This window comes from Sphaeramia orbicularis, unplaced genomic scaffold (assembly GCF_902148855.1).
Source record: "Sphaeramia orbicularis unplaced genomic scaffold, fSphaOr1.1, whole genome shotgun sequence".
NCBI lineage: Eukaryota > Metazoa > Chordata > Actinopteri > Kurtiformes > Apogonidae > Sphaeramia > Sphaeramia orbicularis.
Genome location: NW_021941438.1, coordinates 557,774 through 575,478, shown reverse-complemented (window position 1 = coordinate 575,478; position 17,705 = coordinate 557,774). Strand labels below are relative to the sequence as shown.

The following is a 17,705-nucleotide window of genomic DNA, read 5'->3' as shown; positions in this document are numbered from 1 at the left end:
TTCCTTAATAAAGAGATATGAGGTGACATTTCAAAGCGAATTTGATTAGGTCACAGTAGATTGGAGTTATTGCTCCTTCAAAGTGACTGTAATGAATGTAGTTCTGTAATTATTAATACTTTTATAAAATAGGCCTTCATTCTAAGCCAAAAAAATATCCTTTCAATATCAACATATAAGGTCTGTGTCAGTGTAAAGTATTAAGCATGTGTTGGACTCCATCTGGCCTCCATCATGTTGTTCCAGAGCATAACTGGAAAACCTTTAGGTACTTTTCCACCAAACGTCCTGCAATTCATCTGCATGTGGTGGAGACGGAGAAGAAGAATATGTGTGTGTGTGTGTGTGTGTTTGTTCTAGGTACCATGTGGACCGCAGAGCACCTTGTTGACTGCTTTGCCTTCACTGCGGTCCGGTTCATCCAACCCACCTCAGTTAGGCTGAAGTCATCTGACACCATCCTCCATGATGTGTTCAGGGTCCCTGTCCTTTTCTAAACAGATGATGGTCCTTTCTATGGTCATGAGCTGTGGGTAGTGACCAAAAGGACAAGATCGTGCATCCAAGCGGTTGAAATGAGTTTCCTTCTCAGGGTGGCTGGTTCTAGAGTTAGTATGAGGAGTTTGGAAGGAGTTCAGAGTAGAGTCGCTGCTCCTCCACATCGACAGAATCCAGCTGAGGTGGTTTGGGCATCTGGTCAGGAGGCCTCCTGGACCCTCCCTGGTGAGGTGTTCTGAGCATGTCCACCCAGGAGGAGACCCTGGGGCAGATCCAGGACACGCTGGAGGGATTATATCTCTCAGCTGGCCTGGGAACGCCCTGGAATCCCCCCGGAGGAGCTAGTAGAGGTGGCTGGGGTGAGGGAAATCTGGGTCCCTCTGCTCAGGCTGATGTCCCCATGACCCAGAGCCAGATGAAGTGGAAGAAGATGGATGGGTGGGTGGGTGGATGGTCGGTCCTACCCAGCTTCCTCTGTGTTGTGTCTTGAACTTAAATATAGAATCACCATCAGTGTCACCTAGGGCTGGGTATCATGGCCAATTTCCTTCATCGATTCAATTTCGATTCATAAGGTTCTGAATTGATTAATTTCGATTCAGTATTAATTGATTGATTCAGATTCATTTAGTGACACCAAAGTACAATTTTGAGTTGTAACCTGATTATTTGAGTACTGCAGCCATGCAACACAGAATCAATACTGATATTAGAAAGGAAATAAATCTGACATTTCAGCAGAAAACAGATGAATCTGATCTGAAATAATGAACACAAAACATGTCCATGTTTCTCCAGTGGATCAGATCAGACTTCTTCATCATCTTTCTTTTGTTTATTCCTGCTGTTTCCAGTCTTAAGGCTCATTACTGTCACCCTGGGGCACTGACACCAGTTTAACCCCTGAAACAGACTCATGTTGGGCCCTTGGTACAAGAAACTCACTGAAGGGGGAGGGTGGGCGGAGCTTCGTGATTTCCGCTTTACTATTCCTCTAAGTCCACCCTCAGCCACAGGTGATCCAAGTTAATAGTTCTGGTAGGACTGGCTTCCGTGACCCGCTTCCGCCGGCCAGGTCCTCCGCACTGTGGGTTCCAGTTTGAGGGTGGAGGACCTCCCACTGAGGGGGTTTACCCCACCCTTCTCCCACTGAGGGTTTACCCCACCCTTCCTCCCACTGAGGGGTTTTCCCCACCCTTCCTCCCACTCAGGGGTTTTCTCCAACCTTTCTCCCACTTAGGGGTTTTCTCCACCCTCCCACTGAGGGGTTTTCTCCACCCTTCCTCCGCGTTCCTCCCTCAACAGAACCATTGCGAGCACAACCAAGACGCCCTGTCTCAGCAAGGGGCTCGTGAGACGGAGCCGGCCGCACTTCCGCATCGGTGGTTTCTGGGTCATTTACTCACGGTCCTGTTCTGAAAAATTGATCTCATCCGCCATTAATTAATTACACAAATTTTAAAGAAACTGATCCAAAATTGATCAAATTGATTTTTTTAACCCAGCTCTAGTGTCACCAACCAAGCCCCCCCAGACCATCACACCTCCTTCTCTATGCTTCATGGTGCAATGTCAAAACCATATGCTAAAAAAAACATGGCAGGTGGATCCAAAAATCTCAAATTTGGTGGATGCAGTCAAAGTTCCCCCAATATTCTTGAAATATTCTGGGTTCATTGACCCTCACATTTTCAAGTAAGGATGGACTGTTTGGTCTTTACTGAGCTGAGTGGTCCAGGCCATAAGTGCAGTAGAACAGTATGGAGTGGGCTGTTCACTGTCTAGAACTCTGTAGAAACCCTACCTCTGCACAGCAGAACTGATGGTCCCAAACACAGTAAGGCCAAGAACTACCAAAGACTAATTCTTGACTGCTTCATGAATATGTGCTCTTTCATAGTTCTAATGGCGTCAGTACTGATCATGATATGGAAAGAATGAAAACAAATCCAAACCACTGAATCAGAGGGTGAGTCCACCTTTGGTCTGCTTCTGGATGGACTTCTAAATACAGTTCACACCCAGGGGTTTTAGTCATGAAAGGGAGTGAGACACTGAAACATCACATGCTTGCAACAATTTTATCATCTACACTTCTTTGGATTGGACTGTTTTATTTCTTTTAAGACATGTTTTTGAAGAAATCCGTGAAGTCATTATTAAAATAACCCCCACTCCCAGCTCTAATGTTGTTTTAATGTGTTTTGATCCAGGTCTGTAACTGACCACCAGAGATGGAAAGCGAGTTGCCCTCAAAAGATGCCCAATGTCTTCCAAAACCTCGTTTCTTGCAAGAGGGTGTTTCGTGAGCTGAAGATGTTGTGTTTCTTCAAACACGAAAATGTAAGTCCACACACACTCTAAGACCTGCTGTCCACATGGGTTACACACACACACACACACAGTCAGTACCTGTACACTACCAGCTCAGTCCATTAGGCGTTTTCTTCGACTCTTCTGTATTCAGTCTGAATACTGAACAGTTTGTTGTTGAAATCACGTCTCCTCCTCTACGATGGTGGTGGTACTGACTCTTTCAGTTTGTTTAACCTACACCCGGGCTCACCAACCCTGGTCCTCCAGATCTACCATCCTGCATGTTTTAGATGTGTCCCTGCTCCAACACACCTGACTCACATGATCAGCTCACATCCAGCTCTGCAGAAGCCTGATGATGACTGTCAGGTGGACTGGAAGAACATCGAAAACATGCAGGACAGCAGATGTGGAGGACCAGGGTTGGTGACCCCTGACCTCCACTGTCACACAACACAATAATAGTCAATAACGAGCTACATAGTCATGAACTCAGAGGTAAACTCACATGACAGTGGACAATGTTGAAAACTTGTACGTAGTATACTTTTGGTCCACTCGACTGTTTGTGCAGATGAGATTCATGTTGGTTAAGTTCTAGACCTGTTCCAATCCGACCTGGTCTGTGTACATGCAGGAGTAAATCAGTTTTCAATCCCATTATCTAGGTGTGTTAGTCTGGCTATTAAACCTCAGATTTTAGTCAAGATAACGTGTACATGTACTTCTAAAGTCTGCTTTTATTTTGAATAATGCAGTCATTCGTTTCAGTGTCATGTAAACTGACTGTCTTCTGTGAAGTTAGACTTGCAGTCATTACTGTATCTGTTTTCACTGTGAATGAAACATCTATATCATAATACTGGAAGGTCTCAGAGTGTCTGTCTGTGTGTGTATCTGCACAGTTCTGAGAAATGTAGACGTTTTTAACTGGCCAATTTGTGTCCTACAGGGAAGAATAGTTCCATCTCCACATTAAGTTGATAGGACTAATATTTTCTGAGGTATTACTCATTTTGGAATACAATAGCCTTACATTGATGTTGCTATGGCCATAATGGTTGAGGGGGAGCGCAGTACCACACTGCATGATGGGAAATGAAGTCAAAACAGGAACGACACATTTACTAACATCAGTCCTTAGATAGTGGTATTAATGCGCTAGTACGACATGGTTTAGTAAAGGCAGGGGACAGTTTTTCCCAGAGGTTTTAAAGTCTGACACTAACAGAATGTCAGCATCACAGCCCTGGACAGAAGGTGATAAAAACACAGCAAAATGCATACGACACCTGTATGCATTAGAGATAGGGCTGCACGATATTGAAAAAAAATGACATTGCAATTTTTTTTTAAATCCTGCGATATATATTGCGATAAGAAAAAATACACTGGAGGATATAACAGCTGTGTGGTGCTGACGTAAATGGTCAAACTAATTAGTTGTGTTGCCTCTGGTTGCAAGACACTATCAACACAGAACATGTGTTTCAGTATCATCCTTCTTTTAGCTGAAATCATTCCAGATAACTGACGTTGCTTTTCTTTTTGGCACCAAGTCTTCATTTACGGTGATTTTCTCTTGTTCGTTGCTCATTTTTCAATACTGTACCGGCGACTCACTCCAAACTGATTGTGATTGGTGGATGGCTGTGTGCAGTGTGTGTCAGGTACCCTTGAAATTAGATGAGGACACGGTGAGTTCATTTGCCTCCTACGTCGCAGTGACCATTGCACACACGTATATCGCGATGTCGATGCTCAGATGATATATTGTGCAGCTCTAATTAGAGATATTACTCATTTATGATGTGATTAAACTCTTCCAAACTTCTCCACACAGATATGGTCACTTTGACAAACATGACAAGATAGTGGTAAAGTGTGGTGGTGGTGGTGGGGGGGAGGGGCAAAATGCCTCTGAATACTTTCAGACCCCTCATCGACCCCCACCCCCTAGAAGGTACTAAAGACCTCTGAAAACCAATGGAAAACTGCTGCTACAGCCGAATAGCTCTGTGAATGAAAGAAGTCAACAAAAACAATGCACACACTGAAGGCAGAAGAGTGTTTGAGGCTGTGGATGACTTAATGGTTTTAGATTTCATCCGGTTTCAACCCTCATATACGTTAGTTTCTGTAATACAGATGTATAGATGCGCTTGTCTGCCACAGTCTCACACTAAGCTCTTATAAACATCCTTTTTTTTTGTTTCCCGTTGGATGTATTCATCAATGCCTTAGTTGACCGTCTGTGTTGTCAATGCATCACTTTTGGGTATTTCACTGCTATAACATCTCATGGAACTGCGGAGCATCTCTGCTGCAGTCGTAGCCTTCAGCACTGCAGCTCAGCGCTCATCCATCACATCACAAACAGCCGATACAAGTGCGACTCTGCTGCCGTGCTTTTCTTTTTCCTCACTCAGTTTGAGTCTATGTAAATGACAGACATAACTTAGGTAGACTCTTATTGATTGGTGTTTTGTTTTTGCTAAATATACTAAATGAAACTGGTCCTAAAAGCAGGACATGGGGCTAAAAATTTAACCCAGATGTAGATGAATGTTATGAAGCAGGTTTGGAAGCACTTTGGGTCCATTTTAAAAATAAATATTTACAGAGATAAAAGAGAAACTAATTTTCAGATAAAACACATTTTATATTATTTGACATTATATTTAATACAAAAATCTACATGTAACACGGTCAAAAGGACTCAAAAATTACACACGACTATTTTTTTGAATATCTCTTTATTCTCTCACAGGTACATTTTTGGAATTGAACTGAATTGAATTATGCAAGACAGAGTGTTTCACAAAAATGACCACTGTTACAAAATCATTTGCAATTTATATGTGTTTAATTGGGAAGGTTCTGCATGTAACACAAGTGGACACGATGGGTTACATACAAAACCTGGAATGAGACTGATGAAAAACCCACATGTAGATTAGAAAAACCACTAGGATCCACACATTGAACACAGTGTCTGTATTTATAATCTATAGAAGAGCATTTACACATGTTTACACATCTAATGCACTGACAGCTAGGGAGATTTTACTGTTCTAATTTTGGTCCTATTTTTGGGTCCAATATTTTATAAAAAAATTCATTAATTTTGGGATGGATCAGAGCAAGAGTATAATTTTTGTGCATTTGTCAGAGGTCATCATTAGGTCCATCCTGGGGGGAAATATGTCTACATTTACCTTTTTATTATTGGGTCTAAAAGCTGGAAAAGTGCCAGGTACTAAACTGTACCCAGTTTCATAGAAGCACCCATCTACATGTAGCAGCAGTCTTATGGTTTGTCTTATTACAAGTGTTAACCTTTGACCTTCTCCACAGGTCCTCTCTGCTCTGGACATACTACAACCTCCACACATCGACTACTTTGAAGAGATGTATCCTTGCTTGAATCTAATTGAATCTAACTATTTGCTGTTTACGTAGAAGTGATGATTGATGACTGATGATTCCTGTGCTTGTTCTTGTGGAATCTCTGATACAAATGGTTTTGTTCTGATTTTGAACATTTGGATCAGTCAGAAATACTAAGGAAATGGATGTTATTGTTTTTAGAAGAAATCATCTGTAACATTTCTGTATTATTATTACTGCATTTTGACATTTTCATTTGCAGTTTAATTTGAAGGTTTTTTTTTTTTTTTTTAAAGCGCATGCTAATTTAAAAATGCATATCTTTAGTTTAGTGTTCGTCTTTGTTATGGCCTTGTGAAGCTAATGCAGCCTGAGTTGGCCTTCTAATGGAAACTTTTCAAATGGACTTTGTGGCATTGCTCTTCTTGAGTAGTGTTGCACATATTTTCTCACCCTCACCTTACGAGTCTGGGACAGGTTCAGTAAATGAGGTTTGCATGTACTCCTGTACTGGCTTCTTGACGTTAGCCACCTCCATTTGTAAGATAACGACAATCCCAGTTGTGGACGGTCGCACTGATTTCAGAGCAGAGGGTTGGATTTTCTCCAAAAGTCTTGATCCTCAGTCTTCTTTAGTGCCTTTCTGCTGTCGAGAGTGGCAACATGCACCATTAAAGAACACTACGTTAGAACTGGAATTGGCTAACCGTAAGCAGTAACTAGATCCCAGTGCCACACAAACCTGTAAGCACACAAGCATGCATGTCCGAATCATTTCTGAATCCCATGGAACGTAGGCGCAGTCAGCTGTAGAATGTACACGTGCGTAACAGTATTCAGAGTCAAAACACTCTGTACATTTACAGTTGGCATTTTTATGAAACTCTGTTTTTGTTTTCGTCTGTTATTTTTTTAAACTTAGTTTTTAGTAGATTTTCCTTTTCACCAGTACAATACAATGTATACATTTAAATACAGTTCAGTTAGTTTCTTTTCCTTTTTTTCAGCTGTATGTGTACAAACCCCCATAGGCAACATAGGATGGAAATTAAAGAAAACAAGAAAAGCACTCAGAGAGCGCAGACCTCCGCCAAGACAGATCTGCCCCCCCCCATCACCACCAAAATTTAATCATTTCTTCCTTGTGCCAGTATCAACATTTCCTGAAAATTTCATGAAATCCATCCATAACTTTTTGAGTTATCTTGCTAACAAACAAACAAACAAACATGCACGCATGCAAACACACAAAGCAAAGTGATCACAATACCTCCTGGCGGAGGTAACAATAACAATCACAGCAAACAATATCTACACCAAACTAAGGCTATAGGTATAATCCTTAGTCCGTGTTTTTTCAACTTTGGGTCGGGACCCCATGTGGGGTCGCCTGGAATTCCAATGGGGTCGCCTGAAATTTTATAGTAATGATAAAATTAAAAATAGAAATTCTACTAATAAAAATCTATGGTGAGTTGACAGAGACAATCCCAGTCCATAGCAGACAAACTGTGGTTGTGAAACTGCAGCACTGTGTTCCGTTTCTGTGTCAGATGTTCCTTGTGGTCACTTTCAGATGGCTGCAGCTCTTTCCTAATTCATAGTTTCAGTTCTATTTTGTTCAGTATTAATTGTCCTCCTTGTAAATCACAGCTGGACTGACTGGGACAGATCCTGACCCTTTAATCTACACTGGATTTACTGCCTCTGTCCACAATAATAGACATTCTATCAAACTAATGTCACAATAATCGACATTATATAGACTAAATGTCCACAATTAATAGACATGATATAAACTAAATGTCCACAATAATAGACATTTATAGACTAAATGTCCACAATAATAGCCATTATATAGACTACATGGCCACAATAATACACATTATATAGACTAAATGTCCTCTAACATTAACCTGGATTTGAAACATAGGATAGAAAACTATTACATGATCAAAAACATTAATTTTAGAAAAAGAAAAAAAAAATCTCTGTTTTTGAATGTCTGGGGTTGCAGAAATGTGGACGTTAAAATTGGGGTCCCGAGCTGAAAAAGGTCAGAACTACTGTCCTAGTCAGAAACAGGATGACAACACCTTGATAAAACGTGGGTTTTGCATCACCACTAAATATTATTTTTGCAGGAACAAAGGTAACATAGGTTCCATCTTTTAGGAAGGTGATTTCTGAAGGCTTAGTAGAATGTGATCTGTCCCATTTGGTAAATATCCAAACTTTTGAATCCATGTATTAAATGAGAGAGGTTCTGGTTTCATCCAACTGATGGATCTAGACTTTAAAGCGACAGTGAATAATATATTAGAGGTATTTGTCAGCCCTTCCATCCAGACCTGCAGGTATTATACTCCCAGTACTGTTACTGTGCGGTTTTGTGGGGTGTTCATTTTAAAAACCTCCCTCCAAAAAACCGTCTTGGTTATTTTAAACACCTAGTTGTCATTATTTTAGTCATGTCTAAGTACAGTAATAATCTCGGTCAGATTACCTTGCCCTTGACTAATAGTTCGTCAGGGCTGTGTCTGAGGATTTTTTTTTTAAGCCAAAGTTGTCATTTTTTTGAACATCAAAGGCTGAATTTCTTTGACTTCACAAATAAGACCAAAATTATTTCTGTATCTAGATAGGGCAAAAGGGAAATGACTACATGTGTTCTTTGGATCTTGGTTATTTAAAAAACCCTGCAGAGAAACAGTATAATATGAAAATGAATTCTGCACAAATACTTTTAATCTTATAATCTCAGAAGTGGCCTCAGTTCACGAGTATTCGTCCAGTCCCTCTGACCTGCAGCAAGGTTTTGATACACCTATCAGTGAATATTTAAAAAATAATGACATTTTGACTTTATTTACAGCTTTATCGCAAATTTGATAGATATAAAGTGATGATAAAAAACATTTTTAATCAGTGTTTTAGGCAGCGGTTGCCTGGTGGTTTTCATTTTATCGCTGAGACTTTCTGCAGACTCAGGACTCTGCGGGTCCATTAGAGCGCTCTGAAATATTGTCTGCCAATTAGTTTTATTGCTTCGTTACTCATATAGTAAATGAAGTACTCTGATGTCCCACTGTGGACTCATTTCAGTAGCACAAGGATCCCTGCTAATTCTTGTATGTGCAGCAGGAAGCTTGAGCAAAAGAAACTGACAACTGGAAATAAACTTGCACTAGAAACTCATTCATCAGTCCTGAATACACTTTATTCTTTTTAAGGAAAAAATGAAAAAAGATGACAAATTGGTGAAATTTTATTTTTCTTATAGACCAGAGTTCTTTTTTTAAAACTAGTGATTCAGAAAAGGGACAGTGTAGAGGTAAATATTACTAACTGTTTTATTTAGCCTTATATTAATCCTTAAATTAGAATAGAATAGAATAGAATAGAATGCCCTCTATTGTCATTATACTGAATGTACAGTTAGATTGGAGAGCTTCTCCTTTTTCAGTGCAAACAGGTAATTAAAGATAAATACAAGGTGCAAAATATATACAAGATAAAGTCCTACAAGACAGTTCTGCAATTACTGTACAAATAAATGTTTTAGTCATTTTAAAAATAAATTGATTTTTTTTTTTTACATATTATTCATTGATATTAAAAGATATTGTAACTGGAGCCTGAACAATACTGAAACTTTGGGGCTGATACTGATATATATATATTTTTTTAGTAACGAATATTATTCTTAGAAATAAGGCTGAGCAGTAACTTCCCCTCATACATGGGTCTGTCCATGTTATCTGCATTACAGTTTGGTGTCCCCATTATGTGGTAACATGTGACAAAATACATGTTACTGTGTAACGGGGTCACCAGACTGTAATGCAGAAAGCATGGGCAGACCCATAGAACTTCATAAAAACCTCAGTAGATCCAAATGACTGTGGGTCGATATAAAACAGAACTCATGCACAGTTTATGGGTGCTGTCTTGAACTGGTGGTTGTCTTGGACTTGTGTATTTCATTTTCCTTTACTGCCGCTGTTCAGCTATGTGGTGACAGAACTGATGCAAAGTGACCTCCATAAGATCATCGTATCACCGCAGCCTCTGAGCTCAGACCACGCCAAAGTTTTTCTTTATCAGATACTGCGAGGTTTGTTACATTACACTGCACTGTCACGTTCTCTTATTATCACTATGACTCTGAGGTCAGTAGTCTTAGTCTGAGCACTTAGACTTTATTTAAAGTTTGGAGTATGGAATAATCCAAACTTTGGATAATGGTGGTGGTTTATATGTATGTTCTTATCAGTTTTAAGTTTGTTTTTAGTCCTGACTTTGATTGTGTTTATGTATAGTAGTGTAGACGTATGGCTGTGATTTCTATTTTGTGTGACTTCTGCTGCTGCTGTCTTGGCCAGAACACTTTTTTTTCTGGTTAAATAAAGGGAATAATAATAATAATAATAATAATAATAATAATAATAATAATAATAATAATATTATTATTATTATTATTATTATTATTATTATTATTATATTATTAATAATAATAATAATAATAATAATAATAATATAAATAATAATAATAATAATAATAATATTATTATTATTATTATTATTATTATTATTATTATTATTATTATTATTATTATTATTATTATTATTAATAATAATAATAATAATAATAATAATAATAATAATAATAATAATAATAATAGTTCCCTAGATTGGATGAAATTTTTTCAGCATTACTTTATCGATCCTAAAAATCTAAACTTATCAAAACAACATCCTGTGTTATAATTAGGAAGTGGAATCTGTGTCTCAAGCATCACACTAAATCTGTACAGATCTGACTGCTGCAGTTTGTCATACTTCTGTATTTATGGTCAAGGAACAGACTAGTGAAAACGGTAAACTGATTGGACCAATATTTTGGGAGATATTAGTAATTTTGGAATACAGTAGTCTCCTATTGACCAATCATGTCTCTATGCCCAGAATCCTAGAATCATCATTGAAGTGGGTTACCTAGCAACAGGTAAACAATAAGGCCATGTTCCCATTGGGGTCAAATTACATGTACAGAAACAGACATGCCAGCTGAGAGGTTATTCCACTGAAAATGAACATGGAAGTTTCCAAACAAAGGAAAGAGAGGACAGGACTGAACTGGATCAGAGGATCTAGAACCTGGGGTTCCCCACGGGTCGACTCACTAGTAGACATGTAAACATCCAAGTTTTTTTTTTTTTTAATTATCTTTTTATTGAACATTATAAAATACATTCCACATACAGCTGGTACATAATGGCTGAATTTTTTTTTTTTTTTCCATCTCTTTCCACTCTCCTCCAAATGTAATATCTTTAAATTAAACATGACAATCAAAAAATAGAAAATATAGGAAAAAAAAAGAGGTAAAGACATCCTCATCCTTTTACTTTAAATCAAATTAGGGAATGACCATTCCTTTCCAAATACTAAAATAAAATTATGCCCGGGACTTCGTGGTTCTATGCATTCCACCATACATTTTCCCAGTTACACTGACAGGGTTTTACTATGTTACCAGTGCAGGGAATATATTAAACCAAAACAAATACACAAATATAATTGACAAGAACAAACCAAACCTCTGTAGCATGAACTAGGGTTTTTTTTTTTCCCACAATATACACCTCAGATAAAATCAGACCTAATTGATTTTATGTACTTTATCCAGTTTTCCCAAATTCTTTTAAATCTATCCACTTCCAGTCTCAGAGAAAAAGTTAGCTTTTCCATCACATAAATATTGTGTATTACCTCAGCCCAGTCCTCAACCTTAGGGACCTCATTCTTCATCCACTTTCTGGTAATTGCTTTTTTGCTTGCAATTAGCATTATTCTATAAATATGTTTGTCCCCAGATCTAGAAAAGTTTATGTCCAGTTTCCCCAGATATAGTACCTCAAATGTACATGGAAGGTCCACCTTCAGTACTTTTTCCAAACAATTCTTAAGCTCCTGCCAGTAGCTACCAATGGAGGGACAACTCCAGAATACATTTTTTTTTTTTTTTTTTCTCCATATACTGGACAAAATCTAAATCTGACCAAGTGTATTTTTCTCATTTCTAGTCCAAATATCTCATCACACTTAAAATCAGACAGAATCACCTAAAGAGGAACTTTTCAGTCAGATATAAGAACTGATTTACGGACAATAGATCTGGAAAATCTGATCTGAAGAACTCTTACCAAGATAATTTTCACTTGTTCCATTGGCAGATTTTTTTACTTGAATTAAGCAAAAAAAATGTTGAATTAAGCAACAATATCTGCCAATGGAACAAGTGAAAATTATCTTGGTAAGAGTTCTTCAAATCAGATTTTCCAGATCTATTGTCCGTAAATCAGTTCTTATATCTGACTGAAAAGTTCAGCTTTAGGTGATTCTGTCTGATTTTAAGTGTGATGAGATATTTGGACTAGAAATGAGAAAAATACACTCGGTAAAAATTTTGTTTTCCAGTGTAGAAAGATAAGATAAAATGATTTTACTTCATTTATTCCAATTTGGGAAATGTCAGTGTAGCAGCAGCATGACACACATACAGTAACAATAGAGTACCACAGCAAACAAGTACAAAAGAAATACAACACAAGAGCAAACACTACACATAATAAATCAGAAGTATGAAAAGATGTGGGTAGAATCTGCTAAAATAGAACAAAGGTGCATAACAAACTGTAATATTCAGAATGAGAAGGCGCAAAATGACATTTAAGTGCAAATAGATTTATGACCAGAGACGTACATGTTCCAGATAAACTTCATGGATTACTTGAATTACATCTGGTCACTTCAGATCCAAGTCTTTTCCATATGTTGTTGTAAATCAGAAACAGATCAGATTAAGATATATGACAATTCTGCACTGAGGGGGTCGCTCAAATACTGTGTGCATGTACTGCAGGAAATGTAAAACATGTTACATGATGCCTATGTGACAGTGCCTGCATAGTTTTGTGAGGTTTGCTTTGCACTACTTTTCCTTCACAACATTTTTCCAACAATAGAAAAAATGTTAATAATGGAACAGACAAAACAAAAACAAAAAAGATCAGATCAATAAATCAGAATGGAGGACAATGCAGTGAAAGCATAGTCAAACAAACATAATGTAGTAAATGTTATATTTTCTATCCCATAAACTGGCAGAATCATGGTTGGTGTCTGTATTTTCACACTCTTTTTCACACGTTTTCTCACTTGGATGGAAGAGCTCGCTCAAAAATGGCACAGCTGTAATTATTCCTTCTTACTGAGGAGTGGGCTTAAACTGGAATAGATAGAAAATCACTGATCAGAGCAGGTTCTGTTTAAACCTTCTCACCCTTTCTGGAAAAATAAATGTGGAATTTTCCCCCAGTGTTTTAAATTCAGCAGTTTTGATCAAACCTGTAGATTTAAATGAAAGCCCTGAACACTGAACTGAGTGCATTTTCTAATTCAGATACATCACTGATCACCACTTCCATCAAACATCAGGTATCTCTGTCTGTAAGTATTTAATGTGTGTGTCTTCTAATATTTGGTGTGTTTTTTCCATTCATCACCAGGACTCAAATACCTTCATTCTGCTGGCATTCTACACAGAGACATCAAACCTGGCAACCTCCTGGTCAACAGCAACTGTGTGCTCAAGGTATGTGGACCCCACAGCGTGGTTGTCCATCAGCTGAGTCCTGAGCTGCTCCTCATATACATGGGTGGATGGCACAAGTTTAGCTTTGTGTGGGAAATACTAGGATACGTGATGTAACTTGTGTAACTTGCTATTTGAGTTTTTTTGAGATTTCACTCAGAAAAGCTTTGACTTAAAGGGGACCTGTGTTGAATTTTCATTGTGAGCTGTTTCAAAAGATCCGGTCCAGTATAAAACTAATGCTTCCGTCAGGTGAGCGCTCAGTCGCCGCTCCGTCAGTCAGACGTGGTCAGCCACATGCTTCCTCCTTCACGGGCTGTTCCGGCACCAGCAGCGACGCACTAGCCTTGTATTGTCTGATGAGCTGGGCCCAGGTGGACTGGTCACTGACCCCATCCAGCAGAAACCAGTCTGAAGGCCCTTCTCCACTGCACTTCTGTTCTGGGAATATTTGGCCTTTATTCTGGAACGACGTCTGCGTAAATGAAACGGTGGATCATTTGGTCCCGCCTCTGTCATGGCGCTGTAACGCCTCTGGAGGGGGTAATGGAGCTGATGGTTCCAGAATAACAGTAGTGAAACTGTACCAGGTGTGAGTCACTGGTCCAGACTAATCCAGTCCTAAATGCTGGTCGGTTGTAGTCTCACAGATGCAGTCTGGGGTCCAAATGTGAAATTGGAGAATTAACCACAGAATGGGTTTAAGTCCAAAGGAATATTAGTGTCAGATGGACTTCAAACGCCGTCTGTTCATGACAGTACATTCACTGGTCAGGTTCTATCAGTGGAACATTTATAAATTTACTGGATAAATGGACATAAATCAACATATACGTGAAATAACACTTCATCATATACCTGGAAAATATCAGCAAACCAGCACTTTGGTCATTTATTTTCCAGTTACTCTTATTAAAATACGTAACATTTAATCTGAGGCAGATCATTTCTAAAATAACTGTGGTCCAGTGTTGTCGGCCAGTGCTGGGCCGGGTCTCTAGGACAGTGGGGGAACAACACGCACCAGCACCTCTCTTGCTTATAAGTAATTCACAAAGCACAATTAATGCCATTAGCATGAGCGGTAGACTTTAAAAACCGCCTCCTAGTTCTCAAACCAGAGGGGTAAGTTAGAAAAAGCAGACACTTCAACAGGTCCAGTAGATAAGTAACCATCCCGTCTGTCTGGCAGATCTGTGATTTCGGCCTGGCCAGGGTGGAGGAGACGGACGAATCACGGCACATGACTCAGGAAGTGGTGACGCAGTACTACCGCGCTCCTGAGATCCTCATGGGGAGCCGCCACTACTCCAACTCCATCGACATCTGGTCTGTGGGCTGCATCTTCGCTGAGCTGCTGGGCCGACGCATCCTCTTCCAAGCTCAAAGTCCCATTCAGCAGGTGAAGTCCAGACCCTGAACACTTTAGACCCTGAACACTTTAGACCCTGAACACTTTAGACCCTGAACAGACCCTGAACAGACCCTGAACAGACCCTGAGCAGACCCTCAACACTTTAGACCCTGAGCAGACCCTGAACACTTTAGACCCTGAACAGACCCTGAGCAGACCCTGAGCAGACCCTGAGCAGACCCTGAACAGACCCTGAACAGACCCTGAACACTTTAGACCCTGAGCAGACCCTGAACACTTTAGACCCTGAACAGACCCTGAACCCTTTAGACCCTGAACAGACCCTGAACAGACCCTGAGCAGACCCTGAGCAGACCCTGAGCAGACCCTGAGCAGACCCTGAACACTTTAGACCCTGAACAGACCCTGAACAGACCCTGAGCAGACCCTGAGCAGACCCTGAACACTTTAGACCCTGAGCAGACCCTGAACACTTTAGACCCTGAACAGACCCTGAACCCTTTAGACCCTGAACGACCCTGAACAGACCCTGAGCAGACCCTGAGCAGACCTGAACACTTTAGACCCTGAGCAGACCCTGAACCCTTTAGACCCTGAACAGACCCTGAACAGACCCTGAGCAGACCCTGAGCAGACCCGAACACTTTAGACCCTGACACTATAGACCCTGAACAGACCCTGAGCAGACCCTGAGCAGACCCTGAGCAGACCCTGAACACTTTAGACCCTGAACAGACCCTGAACCCTTTAGACCCTGACCAGACCCTGAACAGACCCTGAACAGACCCTGAGCAGACCCTGAACACTTTAGACCCTGAGCAGACCCTGAACACTTTAGACCCTGAACAGACCCTGAACAGACCCTGAGCAGACCCTGAGCAGACCCTGAACACTTTAGACCCTGAACAGACCCTGAACAGACCCTGAACAGACCCTGAACAGACCCTGAGCAGACCCTGAACACTTTAGACCCTGAACAGACCCTGAACAGACCCTGAGCAGACCCTGAGTAGACCCTGAACACTTTAGACCCTGAGCAGACCCTGAACACTTTAGACCCTGAGCAGACCCTGAACCCTTTAGACCCTGAACAGACCCTGAACAGACCCTGAGCAGACCCTGAGCAGACCCTGAACACTTTAGACCCTGAACACTTTAGACCCTGAACACTATAGACCCTGAGCAGACCCTGAGCAGACCCTGAGCAGACCCTGAGCAGACCCTGAGCAGACCCTGAACACTTTAGACCCTGAACAGACCCTGAACCCTTTAGACCCTGAACAGACCCTGAACAGACCCTGAACAGACCCTGAGCAGACCCTGAACACTTTAGACCCTGAGCAGACCCTGAGCAGACCCTGAACACTTTAGACCCTGAACAGACCCTGAACCCTTTAGACCCTGAACAGACCCTGAGCAGACCCTGAGCAGACCCTGAGCAGACCCTGAGCAGACCCTGAGCAGACCCTGAACACTTTAGACCCTGAACACTTTAGACCCTGAACACTATAGACCCTGAACAGACCCTGAGCAGACCCTGAGCAGACCCTGAACACTTTAGACCCTGAACAGACCCTGAACACTTTAGACCCTGAACAGACCCTGAACAGACCCTGAGCAGACCCTGAGCAGACCCTGAACACTTTAGACCCTGAACAGACCCTGAACAGACCCTGAACAGACCCTGAGCAGACCCTGAACACTTTAGACCCTGAACAGACCCTGAACAGACCCTGAACAGACCCTGAACAGACCCTGAACAGACCCTGAGCAGACCCTGAGCAGACCCTGAACACTTTAGACCCTGAGCAGACCCTGAACACTTTAGACCCTGAACAGACCCTGAACAGACCCTGAGCAGACCCTGAACACTTTAGACCCTGAGCAGACCCTGAACACTTTAGACCCTGAACAGACCCTGAACAGACCCTGAGCAGACCCTGAGCAGACCCTGAACACTTTAGACCCTGAACAGACCCTGAACAGACCCTGAACAGACCCTGAGCAGACCCTGAACACTTTAGACCCTGAACAGACCCTGAACAGACCCTGAACAGACCCTGAACAGACCCTGAGCAGACCCTGAGCAGACCCTGAACACTTTAGACCCTGAGCAGACCCTGAACACTTTAGACCCTGAACAGACCCTGAACCCTTTAGACCCTGAACAGACCCTGAACAGACCCTGAACAGACCCTGAACAGACCCTGAGCAGACCCTGAGCAGACCCTGAACACTTTAGACCCTGAACACTTTAGACCCTGAACACTATAGACCCTGAGCACTATAGACCCTGAGCAGACCCTGAGCAGACCCTGAGCAGACCCTGAGCAGACCCTGAGCAGACCCTGAGCAGACCCTGAACACTTTAGACCCTGAACAGACCCTGAACCCTTTAGACCCTGAACAGACCCTGAACAGACCCTGAACAGACCCTGAGCAGACCCTGAGCAGACCCTGAACACT

The 17,705-nt window shown here is 41.1% G+C and overlaps 1 pseudogene; it reads left to right on the top strand.

The window, feature by feature from the left end:
* The window catches only part of LOC115415727 (serine/threonine-protein kinase NLK-like), a 45,427-nt pseudogene that overhangs the window by 8,545 nt on the left and 19,177 nt on the right, over positions 1–17,705 (top strand).